Genomic DNA, 21,258 nt, shown 5'->3' on the forward strand with positions numbered 1-21,258 from the left:
TTTTTGGATCACCACGAGATGTAGATGTAATTCCTAAATGCAGTCTAAAGATGATAAGCAAGCTTTTATCTCTTTTCAACAATGAAAATCCTAGCTACAAGGGGAAAAGAAAGACACAATCTTTTCTCAAAGAGCAAAGAGCACACTGTAAATGCACTTTTCCTAAATCAAGCCATACAAACTGTCAATATGCAAATGCACTTGTGCATGTATTTGTTTTTCACTTTCTTAATATTGATGCCTAAAAAGAAAGCTGTTGTACAAATTTGAATTCGATTTCAAGTGAAAAACACAAACAAGCTTCTTTTCGAAATCAAAAAGTAGAGACGATTACGACACTTTATGATTTTGAAGTAAACACTTGTTTCGACACTAGAAATTCACAAATTCAAACCAAAAGGCAAAAGTAAAAGCGCAATCAACTGTCAACAGCAAATAAACTTTCTCCTAAGATCAAAACGACACTTACGACAGATCTAGATCTAAGGGCGACAGTATGATCAGTTTACTTTTGCAATGGGAAACTGTAAATGACGTAACAAATACAAAAAAACAAATATAGTTTCTTTTATACAACTGAGGCGGAATTAAGGCAAAGAAAAGGGGTTTTCAGATAGGTACACACACTGATAACAGGCTGCAAAAATCAGAGGCAAAAAACTGGAAAAAATGAGCAAAGAACCTCAGCTAGGCAGGGCTAGGCTGATCAACGCACCTGCTACACAGAGAAACTGAATTGCAACGCAGGTAGCCCTCTCGGGAACTGTGTTGAAATGCAGAGTCTCTTCACAGAGTCTGCGCTGAAGCAGAAATGAGAATTTTCTCTGGGTTCTGGGTCACGGTTTGCAGTTTAATCTATGGTTTTTGGCCGGATAAAAGCTATCAGTAAGGTACAATCAGAGGGATGATTTAAAGGAGGACTAAGAGCTATCACAAAGGGCAATTAGAGAATTTGTGGATCAATTGTTTAGATCATAAACAGGCCCAGTGAATTGACTAGAGTAGCAGATCTCTACTTTGCATTTGTAAATGGCAAATGCAGTTCGATTCGCCACTCCTAAGTTTATGAGATGAACAACAATAGAAACACAAATAAACTAACTAGACACGATCCCCAGTGGAGTCGCCATTTTGTTGTTGGGAAAAGTATCTACTCAGAATGCCCCTATCCCACTCTAAGGTGTGACAGTGCCTTAGCAACAAACAAGGAAAACTACTTTCGTATTCTTCTTTATGAAATGTAAATGAAGAGGAAGGATGTAACTAACTTGTGTCTTGCGCTAGTTTGTTGATCCAATCGCTCTCCTCTTTGTTCACTTCCCGCTGCCTGCTCCCTTACTTGCCCAGCTTCACCAAGTTCCTGCAAGATCACAGAAGAGGAAAACTACACAAAAGACATAGATTTACATTCATAAATAGCTTAGGATCAGATTTAAGCTAAACATGCAAATATAACAAAACATCATTGATACACAAGCATGTAGGAGAAACTCAAATAGTTTTATTGATATAATAAGAAGATCCAAGAGGAGATACAACCAAGTGAGTCCCGATCCAGCATCTACCTCCCAGCAAAGGAATCCCTTCCTCACCTCCAACAAAGCATAAATCACCCAATGCACTAATCTCAATCTCAAAACCAACAACAATTCTCTGCAAAGTACAAAATTCCAGCCTCTGGATCTCTGGGATGAGGGATCCATATATAGATGTATGCAAAGAGGATGAGTCAGCTTATGTTTTGACTTGTGGCTTCTCTCTGTCAGTTCTTGCTTCCACTTGGAGACTGAGAGCCTCTTACTCATCACTGGTCGAATTCAGTGAGGCAAGTGTCATTGGAGAAGATTCTGGAAGCTTCCATTGTCTTTCCACCTCGTTGAATGACTTTGCCATTTGTCATTTCCTGCTCAACGCACCCTGGTAGTGCATTCACCTGCGTTGCAACGCACCTAGCCAGTGTATTTGGGTGCTTTGCAACGCAGGCAGCTAGTGGAGCATCTGAATTGATCCTGATTTGACTAGTTTTGAGCAGTTTCTGGTGGAGAACTTCTGGGAGAAGCTGTAATTTGTTGACCTTGTTTCTTTAGGAGCTGGAACAACATCTTTAGGGACTTAGGATCCCTTGATTTATGGACATTTCATGCTTATAGCTGTAAGGCACAAAAATGTCTATAACACCTTCTTCAACTTTTTAATATTAATAATTCTTTGGGTTCATAATCCCTTGAGGTTTTAGTGTTAATCCCTTGGATTTATTATTCCTTTGGGTTTATTATATCAATCCCTTGGGTTCATTGGTCCCTTGGGTTTATATTATTACTCCATTTGTTTAATAATATTGCCTTAGGTTCATAATCACCTGGGTTTTAGTATTAATCCCTTGGGTTTATAATATCAATCACTTGGGTTTATTATTCCCGAGTCAAACATGGTTTACTATAATGTCGACCATGGCCCAACATGGAATTGTGATAGGAATTGTCTCAATATGTAAATCAATGATAGTCGATCATGTTTATTTTAATGTTTATAATATTAGTCCCTTGGATTTAATATTATTCCCTTGGGTTCATAATCCCTTGGGGTCTTAGTATTAATCCCTTAATTTTATTATTCATTTGGGTTTCTCATATTAATCCCAAGGGTTTATTATTCCATTAGGTTTATAATATTGATTATGGTAAACCATTGTCAATCATAGCCAACCATGCTTGAATGTCACATTGTGACAAGGATTGTCACACCATGAAAATAAATAATAATCCCTTGGGTTTATTATTCCTTTCAATTTATTATATCAATCCCTTGGGTTTAATATTATTCCCTTGGGTTCATAACCTCTTGGGTTTTTATAATGTAAATAAGTTGGGTTTACTATTCCCTTAGGTTTATAATATCAATCATGGTCAACCATTGTCAATCATAGCCAACCATGGTCAACCGTGTTTGAATGTTGCATTGTGACAAGGATTGTCTCACCATCAAAATAAACCATGTTTATTTTAGTGTTTGTAGTATTTATACTTGGGTTTATCAATATTGGGTTTATAGTATTAGTCCTATGGGTTTAATATTATTCCCTTCGGTTCATAATCCCTTGGGGTTTTAGTATTAATACCTTAGTTTTATTATTCCCTTGGGTTTATAATCTCAATCCCTTGGGTTTATTATCCCCTTAGGTTTATAATATCAATCATGGTCAACCATGGTTGATTAGCACATTCTGACAAGGATTGTCTCACCGTAAAAAAAATCATGTTTATTTTGATGTTTGTAGTATTTACATTTGGGCTTATGATTGTTGGGTCTATAGTATTAGGGCCTTCAGTTTAACATTATTCCATTGGGTTCATAATCCCTTGGGATTTTAGTACTAATCCCTTGGGTTTATTGTTCATTGGGGTTTTAGTATTAATCCCTTGGGTTTACTGTTCATTTGGGTTTATAATATCAATCCCTTGGGTTCATTATTCCATTTGGTTTATAATATCAATCATTGTAAACCATTGTCAATCATAGCCAAACGTGGTCAATCATGGTTGAATGTCGCATTGTGACAAGAATTGTCTCACCATCAAAATAAACCATGCTTATTTAGGTGTTTGTAGTATTTATATTTGGGTTTACCAATGTATGGTTTATAATATTAGTCCCATGCTTGAATGTCACATTTTGACAAAGATTGTCTCACCATGAAAATAAAACATGTTTAATTTAGTGTTTGTAACGTTTATATTTGAGTTTACGAATATTGGGTTTATAATATTAGTCCCTTGGGCTTAATATTGTTCCCTTGGGTTCATATTCCCTTGGGGTTTTAGTATTACTCCCTTCAATTTATTATTCATTTGGGTTTATAATTAGTGTTTGTAGTATTGATATTTGCCTTTACTCAATGTGAAGTTTATAATATTAGTCCCATGGGTTTAATATTATTCCCTTGCCTTCATAATCCCTTGGGTTTTAGTATTTATTCCTTGGGTTTATTATTCATTTGGGTTTATAATATCAATCCCTTGGGTTTATTATTCCCTTTCGTTGATAATATAAATCATGGTAAACCATTGTCAATCATAGCCAAACATCATCAACCATGGTTGAATGTCGCACTGTGACAAGAATTTTCTCAGCATCAAAATAAACCATGTTTATTTTAGTATTTGTAGTATTTATATTTGGGTTTACCAATGTTGGTTTTATAATATTCATCCCTTGGTTGAATGTCACATTTTGACAAATATTGACTCACCATGAAAATAAACCATGTTTATTTTAGTGTTTGTAGTGTTTATATTTGGGTTTAACAATGTTGGGTTTATAATATTAGTCCCTTGGGTTTAATATTATTTGCTTGGGTTCACCCTTGGGGTCCTAGTATTAATCCTTTGGGTTTATTATTAACTTGGGTTTATAATATCAATCATGGTCATCTTTATAATATCAATCCCTTGGGTTTATTATTCCCTTAGGTTTATAATATCGATCATGGTCAACCATTGTCAATCATAGACAACCATGGTCAACCATGGTTGAATGTCACATCGTGACAAGGATTGTCTCACCATGAAAATAAACCATGTTTATTTTAGTCTTTCTAATATTTATATTAGGGTTTACCAATGTTGGGTTTATAATATTAGTCCCTTGGGTTTAATATTATTTCCTTAGGTTCATAATCCCTTGGGGTTTTAGTATTAATCCTTTGGGTTTATTATTAACTTGGGTTTATAATATCAATCATGGTCATCTTTATTAATCTCTTGTATTTGTAATATCAATCCCTTGCACTTCTTGATCCCTTAGGTTTTTAATATTTATCCGTTGGGTTCAATAATTCCTTGGGTTTATAATATTAAACCATTGGGTTTATTAGTTCTTCGGGTTTATAATATTAGTCCCTTTCATTGATAACATAAATCATGGTAAACCATTGTAAACCATAGTCAAACATTGTCAAGCATGGTTGAATGTCGCATTGTGAGAAGAATTTTCTCAGCATCAAAATAAACCATGTTTATTTTAGTATTTGTAGTATTTATATTTGGGTTTACTAATGTTGGTTTTATAATATTAGTCCCTTGATTGAATGTCACATTTTAAGAAAGATTGTCTGACCACGAAAATAAACCATGTTTATTTTAGTGTTTGTAGTGTTTATATTTGGGTTTAACAATGTTGGGTTTATAATATTAGTCCCTTGGGTTTAATATTATTTCCTTGGGTTCATAATCCCTTGGGGTTTTAGTATTAATCCTTTGGGTTTATTATTAACTTGGGTTTATAATATCAATCACGGTCATCTTTATATTATCAATCCCTTGGGTTTATTATTCCCTTAGGTTTATAATATCGATCATGGTCAATCATTGTCAATCATAGACAACCATGGTCAACCATGGTTGAATGTCACATCGTGACAAGGATTGTCTCACCATGAAAATAAACCATGTTTATTTTATTCTTTCTAATATTTATATTAGGGTTTACCAATGTTGGGTTTATAATATTAGTCCCTTGGGTTTAATATTATTTCCTTAGGTTCATATTCCCTTGGGGTTTTAGTATTAATCCTTTGGGTTTATTATTAACTTGGGTTTATAATATCAATCATGGTCACCTTTATTAATCTCTTGTATTTGTAATAGCAATCCCTTGCACTTCTTGATTTTAATATTTATCCATTTGGTTCAATAATTGCTCGGGTTTATAATATTAAACCATTGGGTTTATTAGTTCCTCAGGTTTATAATATTAGTCCCTTTTGTTTTTCTTAGGTTTCTGATGAAAACAGATCTTGGGGGTTAACCAAAATCCCTTTCCTTAAAAAAATATCGATCTTGAGGCCTATGAGTTATGGCCCACTAAGCCTATCGGAAGCATTTCTTTAGGGCTTGAGCCTTTCAACCATGGACCTACATTAAATCTGAGCCATATAACTTTATCAGGGATTTTATACTATCGAAATCATTACATATAGGCCTTTAAGCCTTAAAACCCCTTTAACCATTCATCTATCAGAATACAGGGAATACACGAGAAAACCATGAAAGCCTGCTCCGAACCCTTAGTTCGGACTTCAAAATTCATACACCCACATCTATAAAGATGATCGGGTCTACTCTTTTGACCTTTCCTTAGCTCAGATTTCCAACAACCAACTTCTGATTCCTTCAATCACTGATTTATGTCTATCGGCGTATCAACATTCTGCCACATCGCGTTATCGCAACATTCATAAACTGTTAGTCCTTGACCTCCCTGATATGCGATCACCGATCACATCTAGACCTTCAATCTAGGCTCTTGATCCAACTGTTAAACACACATGGACAGCAAAGACAATGTGAAAGATAAAACATGCAATACATTTTTATTAACATGAGATATACATTTATAGTACATTATGTGACTCTTGGGTTTCAGATCCCAAGGTCCCTTGGACTGCTTTTGTCCATTCGACTTCCACACTAACCCATTGAGGATTAGGTGTCCAACATTCCCCCCCTTAATCCGAAGGGTTATGTATGAGTCCAAGAAGAGAGCTGTAATACAAAATGTGCAAAAAATGCATGGCAGCACTAGGCTGAATGTGCTCTATGAAATGTTGGTAAAAAAAGGGCAGTGGTTTAAGGATGACCACCAACACTGGAACGCTTAGTGCAGTTCCCGGAACTCTTCCAAAACTGGCAAGAAACTGAAGTTTTCTGCTAGAGGAAGTGATCCTATTGTTTTAAAGAGGGAAACCTTCAACCATAAAAGGGAGGTCTCACCCCACATAAAAGGTAAAACTTCAACCTGAAAAGGGAAGTCTCAACCTGTGTTGGTTTAAGGATAACCAACAACTCTGGAATGCTTAATGCAATTCCTGGAACTCTTCCAAAATTGGCAAGAAGCTGGAGTCTTCTGCTAGAGGAAGTGTTCTCAATTGTGTTCCTGGAATGCTTCCAAAACTGGCAAGAAGCTGAAGTCTTCTGCTAGAGGAAGTGTCCCAAATTGCCAACTGAAGGCATGTTCACGGGCATCTTTGTCTCTGGCTACAACTCTGAAACTGGTGTGGCAGGTTGTGGCTCAGGCTCGCTTGATGTGACTTTGAAGCTTGTAGATGACCATCATTTCCCCCCCTGTCAGATACAAGGTGAGATGATGGAGGAAACTCAACTGCAAGACTGTTCAATATTCTGGAACAAGTTCTGACATGTGTTTGGAATATCTTCTTGGCTTTTGATTCCCATTGCCAAGAAGCGATCCATCCAAGATGAATCTTTGTTCTTGCAGGACGTTTGTTTCTGAAGCATCTGTGTGAAGAATGACTGGTTTTATGACAGTGCTTACATGGTTGAAGATCAAAACAGTGATCTTTCAAATGGCCAACTCGATCACAGTGTTGGCATTTTATAATCTGTTGTTGTTGTTGTTGTTGTTGTTGCTGTGGAAGAGGGGAAGAGTCTGGATCAGCTGAAGGTGAACTGTCATGAATGAACCCAGCACTCTGAAACTGAATGGGCTTGGCATAGTCTGGAATATGAAAGGACAAGTCCTTGTCATATCCAAGACCAGTTCTGTGCTTGTTGTGGACAAGCTGTTCCCAAGGTCTGATGATGGGCTTGGGAAGTGCAGACTGAGTTTTTGCATCTGCATGTACAATTGCTGCTTTATTTGAATGAACTGTAACATTATTAACATGTTGCTGATGGGTGGTTGTCTCAATGTTCTGAACAAAAACAGGTTCAGAATGGTGTCTATTTTGATGTAATTCTTCTTGCTGTAGCTGAGATTCAAGCTGCAAAAAATCGATCTTTTCCTGTGCATTTTGTAAACATGTCTGAATTTCTGAGAGAGATCCTTTGCTGATTTGTAATGTGTCATCAACAGTAGATAATATCAGAGTTTTAAGGAACTGTAATACTTCACTGGTTCTGGCCATTTTTCCTTCAATGTCTGATTTACACCTTAAAAAACTGATCACAACTACTACTCAATGCAGAAAAGTAATATCTACTCATAGTACACAGCAATATCCTTTATAAATGTCAGCAAATGATCAGTGTGCAATATAAAGGATTACAATCAGCTCACCAAAATCTTTATGCAGCAGTGGAATCAAGGAATTAATGCACTATAATGAATTTTAAATACAATTCCACAACTGGGGCAGCAGCAACTGCAAACTTGCTTGGATCCTTCAAATACTCCTTCACTCTTCAACGTATATCAACACTTCAGTATCAGCTAATGAGAAGAATATACAGCCACACAAATAGTCTCTAAATGGCATCCAAATTGTGACAAACTCATTCTGGTATGGTAGAAATTGACCCAGAATACCAACAGACCAACCAGCAGCAATATATTAAGTAACTAGATAACTGTGTTTGAGCTCCTCCAAGTACAAACACTTTATAATTCGGCTCAGATCAGGAAGATGAACTCAGCGAGGCGAGCTTTGAATCAACTGTTCACGAGTCCCCTCTCCAATGCCAAAGGAGTACTGACTCTGAAATCTTATTCTGTTAAGTAAATGGCCAATTTAGCATTGCAATTAACAAATTGTCTCAAGAAATCCGACCTATGTAGATTCACAACTCAATTTCATCAGTGAACATAAATATTTGAGTTGCCTTCAACCAAATTGTACACTGAATATCAAAAGGGATCACCACCACTGTTTTTTTTTTTTTCTGACTGGAAAATTTAGCATATATTTCAAAGGCTTTGCACTAATACTTGACAATTTATTTTCGATACATCAAAACAAAGCTGTTGCCTTTCATTTCCAGCAAATCTCGATCTGCATTAACCCTCAAAAATTTATAAAACAGATATGCAGAGTTCTACAGTAACATTCTTGTGTAACTTTAAACTGATGCTCCTTCGTTTGTTTTCTTGTGACAAGAAATTTGTAGTTTGTGGCACAATTCCTTTATTTCTCGTAATGTGACCAAAGCTTTATGTTCAGAATCCAAGGAATGGTGCTGCGGCTAAAGAGAGAAAATTGTTTCTACTCTGCCATTGCTTGCTGCTTCAAATGTAAAACACCTTTTACTAGTTGCAAATGAACCAGTCGATAAATGTTCGACTGCTGGAAAATGTTGCCAAATGTTGAAGCCACCAAACACATCCCCAGGTAGTAGTTGTCAAGTGGTGTACAACTCCCTTGCTGTCACTTTTAGAACTCGTGGCTAGCTCAGAACTGGGGATTCAGTCATAGGAATTAAATCTGGCCATGTTCAACTGATGCACTCAGTCTTATGCATTCTCAGCAAACTCAGTACTTCGAATTCAAGGACTCAGGTGTGAACTTGTCTTCAGGTGGCAAAAAATCAACTCGAGTAAGAGATAACTTAGGCAGCAGCAAAAAATGAGTGGGTTCTCAAGACACCCGTCCAACTACCATGTTCACGTCTGCCATTGAAATTGAAATTGCAACAAACCAAAATAGAATATAACAGGGAACCAGACAAATATTCAAGACTTTCAGATGCCTGAAAACCTAGAGCAAATGCAGAAATTTCTTATAAGATATAACAGAAACTCCGCCGATATCAATCTTTCACACAAATCTAATGTTTATTCATCCAAGCTATAAAGCGTAACAACCTTATATATCTGATTGTAGGACTCCGCGATCGTTCCTATCTATGAACGTTGAGAGAGGCTTTTGGAAGACTCAATTCGGGGTTGCAGAAGATGCAATCCAGACACCGTCACTGCAGCTCAGACCTATAGATCAGGCTTTTCGGCTCTTAATCGCATCATGCGTGCTCTCCAAGCAATGTCGGATAGACTCGGGCAGCGTTTTCTACTGATATTGAAAGCCATTGCAAATATCTTGTAAAAGAATCTTCATACACTTAAATCTTCATACTGCCATTGCAAATCGTAGAACCCCACAGTTTCTATTAGACTCAAAACAGGGAATATCCTCATGTTTCGGGTGCTGGTCCTGACAATGCGTTGTCTCGAATTCTTTCAAATGATTCTTCACTTACAACAGAATCCAATTCTGGAGGAATGAAGCATAACGACTCCAGCCAATCTAGCAAAACGGAACCAGAAAAACATTTAGAGGAACACAACAATTATCCTGGGATCGTTGTTCATAACTCTTCCCATCGAAAGAGAAGCTCAGGTAGCATTGCAGAGGAGGATGTGGGCAAACGCAATCACGTTGCTTCAGTTCTTGAAAATGGAATGGAGACGTCCCAAAACAGCTTTTGCAGCTCTCAGATGTCGAAGATGTGCCAAGCACAAGGCCCGCAGTCTGGTGAACAGCTTATTAACAACACGTTCAAACAGAATCCAGTTCTCTATAACGCTATTGATTCACCGGGTGAAAGAGCAAATAGCCTACCACTGTCAGCGACCAAGAGTAGCCTCGTTCGTCACAGTAGCTCCCCTGCAGGAGTTTTGTCTCGGATGAATTCTGATGGTGAGGCAGCAAAACCTTTTTCCTTCTGAAATCCTACTTTCACACGTCAAAGGCAGGAAAACGATGAAAACAACGCGGACTGGGTCGAGAAAGGTTCAAAGAAACTGGAGAAAGTCGAAGGACATTCAAGTTCATTTTCAATTACAGACAGATTGAAAATTGGATATGAGAAAGGTAATGCTTATGACCCTGACGCGTCTAATTCGAACTTAGAGGAAAAAGGCAAGCCCTTGCATTCGATAGAAAATATAGATCAGAAAACTGAAGTTTCCACTGATGCGTCTAGTTCGGATTTAGAGGAAAGGGGCAAGACCTTGCATTCAATAGATAATAGATTTCAGAAAACAGAGGCAGACGCAGCACAACACACGACGCGTTGCAAATGAACGAGAGAGGCATTTGAGGACAGAATAATGGCAGAAGCGTTTTTGCATTTTTGCATGGGAGAATACAGAAAACGCATAGCTGACAAGCGCAGAGATACCGTGTCAGAGAATAATCACAGTGCTGTTATACCAGCGCTCCTACCACAGCGTTGTTTACTTAAAAACGCATATGAAAAAGGGCGCAGTCAATAAAATTGGCAGACAGACATCTCAGAACTGCTTGGACAGCGTTGGACAGCGCTGGCAATGTCAGGAGCAGCTAACACTTAGCTGAAGAAAAAATCGTGAGAAAATATTCCTGAGGTGCAGAATTGATGGTAGAAATGACTGCACAGAAAGGCCATAAGACAAATGGCTCACATTAATTATGCAGGGCAGGAATACGCCCGCTCTGATACCATGTTAAACACACATGGACAGCAAAGACAATGTGAAAGATAAAACATGCAATACATTTTTATTAACATGAGATATACATTTATAGTACCTTATGTGACTCTTGGGTTTCAGATCCCAAGGTCTCTTGGACTGCTTTTGTCCATTCGACTTCCACACTAACCCATTGAGGATTAGGTGTCCAACACCGACGGTCCATGATGCATCACATTATCACAATCGGTCTTTTCAATAGTCAAACCCCATTCACTCTAAAGCGCTGATCCAACCAAACTTTTGGACACGATAAGGGTATAGGTAAACTTTTATAAGTTTTCAAGTCTACTTTATGGATCCGCTAAGTTTTTTTGCATGATTTCTCAGTGTATTTTGATCGTGGTAAAGAGAAATGGTGTATGCGATAAGAGTGGACCCGAAGATTTATTAAGAGTGGCTTATATGAATTGATGTCCTTTATGTTAATCACATATCAGACGATATGGAGTTGTGTGTTAAAATGACCATGGGAATGGAAAGTTGTGATAGCGATAAAGGTGATCGTCGTTAAGTGTGCCAAGACTGTACCAAAAGCGAAAAAGGTATGGTTTGCATGTATTTTCCTTTGTAAATGGGTTATAAGGGAAATAGTGCCGATAAAAGGTTTTCATGTGTTAATTATATATAACAAATGGTTCATAAAGGGAAAGGTTATATACACATGGTTAAGAGTCATAAAAAAATGTTATGAAGGGTTTTAAGGTGTCGATAGGAAGGTTTAATGAAAGACTTCAATAAAGTATTATATGGAGGCTCAAAGGTTGATTAAAGTTCTGATAGGAGGTTTTAGCTGGGTGATTGGGTTCCGATATAAAGGAACTGATAAAAGAAGGCTTAACCATTTGTGGGTGATGTTTTGACTCCTTTGACAGTTAAATACCCGGGACTGATGTGTTTATGCATTTTTATGCATATTGTGGGTATGTGCGGGGTATCCCTGCATCGATTTTATATACCTTGGGTTATACTATTAATCCTTTTGGTTTTTTAGTTTTTTAGTATTAATCCATTGTTGTTATTAGTTCCTTAGGTTTATATTATCAATCCCTTGGGTTTATTAATCTAACGGTTCATATTCTTAGCATATAATATTATTGATAGGGTTTATAATATTAACAAGTGTTTAATATAGATTCTTTGGGTTTATAATCCATTAGGTTTATGATATAAATTCCTCGGGGTTATAGTATTAATCATATTTTTTATATTATTATTAGTTTATATTATTATAATAAAATTCATATAATAATCATAAATATATAAATATATAAGAATATAGTTGCTATTATTTGTATAGTTATTAATTATCATAAACAATAATATTGATTATATTATTATTATAATAATAATTATGATGATGATGATGGTGGTGGTGGTTAACGTCCACTGAGACCAAATTGGTCTATCGGACCTATAATTTTCTTAGTTTTTAATTATCTGGCTCCTCGTCTTTCTTGGCAAGATTGGTGCAGTAGCTTTCTTTTTTTTTTCTCTATGGTCTTCCAACTTCCTTTATCTTGCATCTCCTTCATCTCTTTTGGTTCTTGGGACTGTCATGCGGAAAGAGTCAATTTTGCGGACAAAACTGACCTCCCTAGAAACTAAGGCGTTTCTAGTGACAAACAAAACAATCAAGCACTATCTTTCCCTAAATATGCATTTAAAATAAAAGCAACCAGGTGTTTAAGGCTTACCTTTAGTCCAACGCTGTTTGTAGCAGCCAAGCCTCTTTGAATCAGATGAGCTCCTCTCCTTGAAGCCTGCATACACAAACAAGCAAACGATTACATAGCACCTGAATAACTCATATAATAAAACATATTCATCATAAAGACCAAGGAGTTTATGAAACAAATTATATATAACAACTTGTTGAGAAAAATGAACTTAATTGTATTAATTGGAAACAAAAGAAACCTTACAACCAACACCTTGGTGTTGTGCAATTCCCTCCCAGGGTCCAGCAAGAGTTCTCCTCTACTTTGATCAGCTCACCCACTTCCAAATGAAGCTAAGAAAGGAATGTGATCTCTCCTCTCAAGCTCTATAAGGGAGTCCTAATTTCAGCAGCATCTACCCTTAGGAATGTTCAGCTTTCAACCTCCCTTGCCTCTGGCCCAATGCCTGTATTTATAATGCTTTGGAGGAAGTTAAACAGGTCCACCATCAATGAGATAAGCCCCTCTTTCAAAGGGATAGCTCCCCTCTTCATGGGATAAGTTCCTCTTTCATTGGGATGCATGAACCATCTGGAGGTGCTCAACCCATGTCAAACCATCTTCTAGAATGCTCTAGAATCGACCGCAAATAAGTTTTTTGAAGTAAAACTTGCGCCTTTTGACTTTTACAGGGGTACGCACCCACCCCTTTACAGACAGAGCGTACAAGTACGTAGGTATTGTGTACTCGAAGTGCGGGCCCGCAGGTAAGAGTAAGAGAAAGTGCGGAACCAGAGTTATATTGATTTTTAAAGGCTTTCTCTCTTTTTTGGAGTTTGACATGAGGAGCAGAGGTATAAGATTTGCCAAGGAGGACAGTATGGTTATTGATGGAGCCATACTAACTGCAAATAGTCATGGTGACAAATTTTAGTGTAACAGGGACATTGGTGTCTTAGTTTCGCGATCTATTGTGTTTGTCCTTTTGAAGATAGTCAGAGAAGAAGTTTGGTCTAGGAGATCTGCTTTGCTGTTAAATGAAGATTTATTTTGTGCAGCATTCAAATCCTCATAATTGTTGATTTGTTGGGTGGGGCTTTCTCCCTGCTTGTCTTGAGAGTTGTTTCTTTCTTGCCCAATTTCTTGTGATTCAGAGTTTTCCCTAAAGTATTCCTCTTTGATGACAGTGTAGTGTTCCTTTTGTGCTCCTTCCCACCATGTAGATTTGTATTACTATGAGTTTGTATTATTATAATAATATTAATATAATAATCCTAAATATATAATTATATAAGAATATAGTTGCTATTATTTGTATAGTTATTAATTATCATAAATAATAAATAATTGATCTTTATTTTTCTTATTATAATAACAATTATATTTGTATATTATTATAATAATGTAATAATGATATAATATTATGATAATATTATAATCGAATATTATTAATAACTATATAAATATTAACAACCAGATTATTTATATATATTATTATATAAATATTACATTAATATTATAATAATAATATAAACTCCTAATAATATTATAATAATATTGATTATATTATAGATGGTAATTATATTTGTATATTATTAGAATAATATAATAATAATATAACATTGTTATAATATTATTATCAAATATTATTATTATTATTATTATTATTATTATTATTATTATTAGATTATTTAAATAATATAATGATAATCTAATATTATTATGACCTATTCTTATTATTAATTAATATATATTATAATATTAATATAATATTTATACAGTAATATATATAAATAACCTGATTGTTAATATTTATATAGTTATTAATAATTCTATATAGTTATTTACATAGTTATTAATAATCCAAAATACACATAATAATTATTAATGTGGTTGATATAAGCCTATCGACGTATATCAACCACATTGGAAAATGTGGTTGTATATATGATTGATATATGCCTATTAGCGTATATCAACCATATTGGTAAATATGGTTGTGCTAGTAATTAAAAAAATCACATTTTCTTTAAAGAATGAGCTATTATATAAATAATAAAGAAAGTTATTATCACTATTTACTGTAAAAGAAGTTTTTATATTGAATTAGATTTAATATATATATATATATATATATATATATATATATATATATATATATATATATATATATATATATAAATTTAATTATATGTGTTTAGTTTTAAAATTATTTAAATTCAAATTATTTTAAAATTTAAAATTTTATGGTCAATCATGGTCAACCATTGTCCAACACTACATCATGACAAAGATTGTTTCAATATGAAAATCAGTCATGGTCAACCATGCTTCAACGTCACATTCTGATAAAGATTGTCTCAATATGAAAATCAATTATGGTCTGACATGGTCAATGATGGTCCAACGTTGCATTCTGACAAGAATTGTCTTAATATGGAAATAAACCATGATTAACCATGGTCGAGCCTATTTATTTTAGGTTTTATAATATTTATCTTAAGGTTTATATCTCTTGGGTTTATAACTTTTGTCCCATCATTTTATTATTCCCTTGGATTTATAATATCAATCCCTTACATTTATTAATCTAAGGTTTCATATTCCCGGGGTTTAATATTATTCCATTAGGTTTATAATTCCTTGTGTTTTTAGTATTAATCCCTAATGTTTATAATATTGATCATGGAACACCATGGTTGACCATGGTCAACTACATTTATTTTAGTGTTTTTAATATTTATCTTAGCCTTTATATACCTTAGGCTTATAATATTGGTCCCTTAGGTATAATATTATTCAACCATGGTCAACCGAGGTCAACCATGTTTTATAAAATCAATCGTGGTTAACCATGGTTAATCGTTGTCAACCATGGTCAAATGTCGCATTGTGAAAAAGATTGTCTCAATATGAAAATCAATCATTATATTAACCATGGTCCAACATCGCAATGTGAAAAAGATTGTCTCAATATGATAATCATGGTCAACCATGGTCGAATGTCGTATTGTGACAAATATTGTCTTGATATGAAAATTAACCATGGTTAAGCATGGTCAACCATGGTCCAATGCCACATTGTGACAAGGATTGCCTCAATATGAAAATCAACCACAGTCAACCATGTTTATTTTAGTGTTTATAATATTTATATTTGGTTTATATACCTTGGGTTTATAATATTAGTCCCTTGGGTTTAATATTATTCCCTTGCATTCATAATCCCTTGGGTTTATAACATCAATCCCTTGCGTTTATTATTCTTTTGGGTTTGTACTATCAATCATGGTCAACGATGGTAAACCATAGCCAACCATGGTCAATCATGGTCAAATGTTGCATTGCAACAAATATTGTCTCAATATCAAAATCAAACATGGTCAAACATGCTCCAATGTTTCATTCTGACAAAGGTTGTCTTGATCTGAAGATTAATCATGGTCCAACAACGCATTCTGACAAGCATTGGCTTAGTATGGAAATCAACCATGGTCAACCATGGTCAAACATGTATATTTTAGTATTTACAATATTTATCTGAGGGTTTATATACCTTGGGATTATTATTCCCTTGGGTTTATTAATCTAAGGGTTCATATTCCTAGGGTTTAATATTATTCCCTTAGGTTTATAATTCCTTGGCTTTTTAGCATTAATCCCTAGGGTTTATTATTCCCTTGAGTTTATAATATCAATCATGGTCAACCGTGTTTATTTTAGTGTTTACAATATTTATCTTAGATTTTATATACCTTGGTTTTATAATATTAGTCCCTTGGGTTTAATATTATTCAGCAATGGTCAACCATATTATAAATAATCAATCGTGGTCAATTATAGCTAATCATGGTCAGCCATGGTCATACATCACATTGTGACAATGATCGTCTCAATATGAAAATCAATCATTGTCTCAAGCATAGTCCAAAATCGCATTATGACAAAGATTGTCTCAATATGATAATCGTTGTCAACCATCATCAACCTTGGTCAACCATGTTTTATAAAATAAAACATTGTCATCGATGGTCAATTGTGGTCAACCATAGTCGAATGTCACATTGTGACAAATATTGAATTTATATGAAAATCTTCCATGGTTAAGCATGCTCAACCATGGTCCAACGTCGCATTGTCACAAGGATTACCTCAATATTAAAAGTGACCATCGTCAACAATGGTTAACCATGTTTAGTTTAGTGTTTATAATATTTATTTTTGGGTTTATATACCTTGGGTTTATAATATTAGTCCCTTTGGTTTAATATTATTCCCTTGGGTTCATAATCCCTTGGGTTTATTATTCCCTTAGGTCTATAATATCAATCCCTTAGGTTTATTATTCCCTTGGGTTCATAATATGAATCATGGTCAACCATGGTCAATCATAACCAACCTTGGTGAACTATGGGCAAATTTTGCATTTTTTCAAAGGTTGTCTCAATATCAAAATCATCGACAGTCAACCATGGTCCAACGTCGCATTGTGAAAAATATAATATCAATAGGAAAATCAATCATTGTCAAACTTGGTCAACCATTGTCCAACATTGCATTGTGACAAGGATTGTATCAATATTGAAATATACCGTGGTGAACCATGGTGAAACATGTTTATTTTAGGATTTATATTATTTATTGTAGGGTTTATATACCTTGGATTTATAATTTTAATCCCTTGGGTTTAATATTCCCTTAAGTTTGCAGAGGGGAAATAACAAGGAATCGGGGGACTCGAACCTTGGTGCGATTATCAATTATTCCTTATCGTGGTTAATTCCATGGAGCCAGAGACATGGCAAGGTAGAGGGTCGAATCACTGACTCGGGGAAAGGAATGTTGTCTATCCTAGGTATGTCCTTCACCCTTCTCTCAGCCAATTCAGTCAAAATCAGGGAACATGGTAGTTTCAATGACCAGATGGGTAGGAGTGAAGAATCAGGGTCTCCAGACCTCGACAAGCCTATCATTTCAATTAGGACTTGGTCAGCCACTTGCATCTTTTTTCCTGTGCATCCCAAAACCCACTTGTTCGTCAAATTGATTGTTGTTGAGCCTAAGCCAGGAAGCTAGCAGTCCAGTTGCACCAAGGAGGGAATTGAGAGGTAGAGGGATGAAAATCACTTACATCTGGGCATAGTAAGGATGAAGGCAAGCTGTGAAGGGATTGGGGGGAATTCGAGTCACATCCCTCAAACCCGGAATCGAGACTTTGTAATGGTGCTTCACATGGAATGGTGAGAGGCCAACACTAACATATGGTTTGATTTTAATGTTTCTGCTTACACTACTCTTATAGGTCTATTTAATTTTCCTCCCCTTTTGACTCCGACCCTCCTGCTCCAGGACAAGGAAAGAAGTCGTGAGTGCCTGTGACTGGAAGAAACTCTGATTGAAAGAAAAATGGTGAAGGCTGAAGTGGGGCCTAGAAAAAGAGGGGGCCTTCATGCTTGCAAATAGACAGATAGCAAAATGAAAACCCTAGTTGCCTCAACCAACAAGACCTAATGGAAGAGAGGCAGTAAAAATGGAGAGGAAAACATGCAGAACCTCATGCATGCATACCATGTGGGAACTCCAACACAGGTTAAGGCCATAATTTCAACATGGGAGGCAGAGTTGAATGCCAAGGCAGTGGCAGAGCTGCTTCCAACGAAGGAATGGAATCCCTTGCTCATTGATCTAGGACACACCCGAGGTCGACAAACGCTATTCAGATAGATAGTTCATCTTTACTAAGTGATGAAGAACCTAATGGCAAGGGCCATGATAACAAATAGGAATCTAGAGGAACCACAACAAACACCACAAGAGGGGCCAAGCTTAAAGGATATTCAAAGGGAGATTCATGTTATACAAGTTCAACAATATCATCAAAATGTCCACTTGGGCTAAATGGAGAAACAAATTGAAATCCTACTAGAAAATGAAATGCCTGGGTCGAGTGCTAAGTACCTGAATCCCATTAAATCATCAGATGACTGAATGAAGATAAGATAGGAAGTAATTAATTTTTTGTTACTACAATGATCTCGTCACATAAAATTTACTTTGATAATAGAATGATTAAACATATAGTAGATACAGTAGATTATTTAGCATGGATGGATATTCTTAAATTGTTTAAACTTTGGACGACCTATGATGTTAATTGGTGGCCAATAGACCGAGTTTCCCTTGGGCGGGTTGAGGCCACCAGACATATTTTTTTTTACCTGCCTATATATGATGAATAGAAAAAGAAATTACTGCCAAGCTTACACAAAAAAAATATTTCCTTGAGTTTATAATATCAATCCCTTGGGTTTATTAATGTAAGGGCTCATATTTATATGGTTTAATATTATTTCCTTAGGTTTATAATTCCCTCAATTTTTGGTATTAATCCCTAGTGTTTATAATATCAATCATGGTCAATGATGTTTTATAAATTTAATTATGGTCAAGCATGTTCCAATGTCGCATTGTGACAAATACTGTCTCAATGTGATAATCAACCAAGCTCAACCATGGTCCAATGTCGCATTGTGACAAAGATTCTCACGATTTGAAAATCAATGATGGTCAAGTATGGTCAACCATGGTCCAAAATCACACTGTGAAAATGCTTGTCACAATATGAAAAGCAACCATGGTTAATGAGTGTCAACCATGCTTATTTTAGGGTTCATATTCATAGGGTTTAATCTTATTCTCTTGGGTTTATAATCCCTTTGGTTTTTAGTATCAATAATATCAATAATCCCTTGGTTTTATAATATTAATACGAAGGGCCTATAATAATTATCTCTTGGGTTTAACATTATTCCATTAGATTTATAATATTACTCCCTAAAGTTTATAGTATAAATCCCTTGGATTTAATATTAATTAATATATAATAATATATTAATATTTAAATTAATATTCATTCATACAATATTTTCTTTCTACATAATTAACATATTAATGTTTAATATTAGGATTTATAATATAGGTTTTATAATTTTCCTTATAATATGGTTTTTTATATTATGAATTAATAATTTTTAATCATACTATTTTTATTTTTCTGAATTGGACTAATTCTATTAATCAAAAATATGGTACAAGATGATACAATCAAGAGAGATAGAAAACCGACCACCGAAAATGATAGGACTATCAACCTCGGTTCCGGAAAAGGAGTGAAACAAGAAAGAAGCTATAACATATGGCTGGAAGCAAAAAGACTGACTTCTACCCAAAATGGGTAGAAGCTTCAACACGAAGCTTTTTCCCTTTCCTTTTTTTGACTTCGACCCAACCATCCTAGGGTGAATGAGCAATGACAACTTGAAGATTGGGGATCTCCATCGGGGGGCCCTCCTTTTCTGAATCAGAGGAGGAGGTCATATGGACACGTTTCTGCGAGATGGTTGTATCGAAGGAATGCGCTGGACGATCGGTGGAAGGGACCATTGAAGGAGGGGCTTGATCCAATTTTGCATCGCTACCTTCATCTTCAGAGCTAGAGGATTTAGAATCCACAACTAGAGGTGGAGAGAAAGGAGCCCATCATTTGGGCTTGGGCTTGGAGAGGTTACCCTTATTCTTTTTTACCGGGAGAGATGGGCAGGAGTTCTGCAGATGCCCTGATTGGTGGCAATGGCGGCAACGGAATGCAGTATTTTTGTAATCTAATGTTTGGGTCCAAACAAAGTCGTTGATCTTGAGATTGATTTGTTCTGGAAGTCCTTTGCTCAAATCTAACACCGCACATATTCTAGCATATGTGTAGAGACCTTTGAGATCCCACTAGTAATCTCCCATAATGAAACTGCCCAAGGTGTTGCCTATAGCTTTATAGACTACACTATGCCATAAGTGGGCAGGTAAGTTTGGAAGCTTGATCCATACAGGTGTCCTGGTAATGACTGCAGTCGCTGGATCAAAATCTCGGAACCAAGGAGTCAAGAAGAGCCCTGATGTTCTCTTGAACCAAGGGCCTTCTTTTAAAGCCTTTTGGACAATGAAGAATCCTTCATAATGCTCACTGTCCTCAAATAGAACAATGAAGAATCGTTTTGGACAGAAACTGATCTTACAATGATGAGTCCAGTTTGCATGGATCCATTCATAGAGATCTTGAGATCGCGCCCACAGTCCGTTAAATCTGTAAATGATGGCTCTTTCTGCAAAATCTTGAAGTTGGATTGCAGGACCTTCACGGGTGATTTCAACAGAGGGAACTTCCTCTATCTTGTCAACCAAAAAAGGCTCAGGTTTAATTGCTTATAGGGGTTTGGGGTGCTCAGAGCGTACTACATCTTTATAAGAGAAAGGAGGAGCGGAGGATGACTGTCCCACTGCACGTCCTCTCAAATGAAGG

The sequence above is a fragment of the Pinus tabuliformis genome, chromosome 5_2, assembly GCF_031772625.1.
Source record: "Pinus tabuliformis cultivar Carrire ecotype Pingquan chromosome 5_2, CPIR1, whole genome shotgun sequence".
NCBI lineage: Eukaryota > Viridiplantae > Streptophyta > Pinopsida > Pinales > Pinaceae > Pinus > Pinus tabuliformis.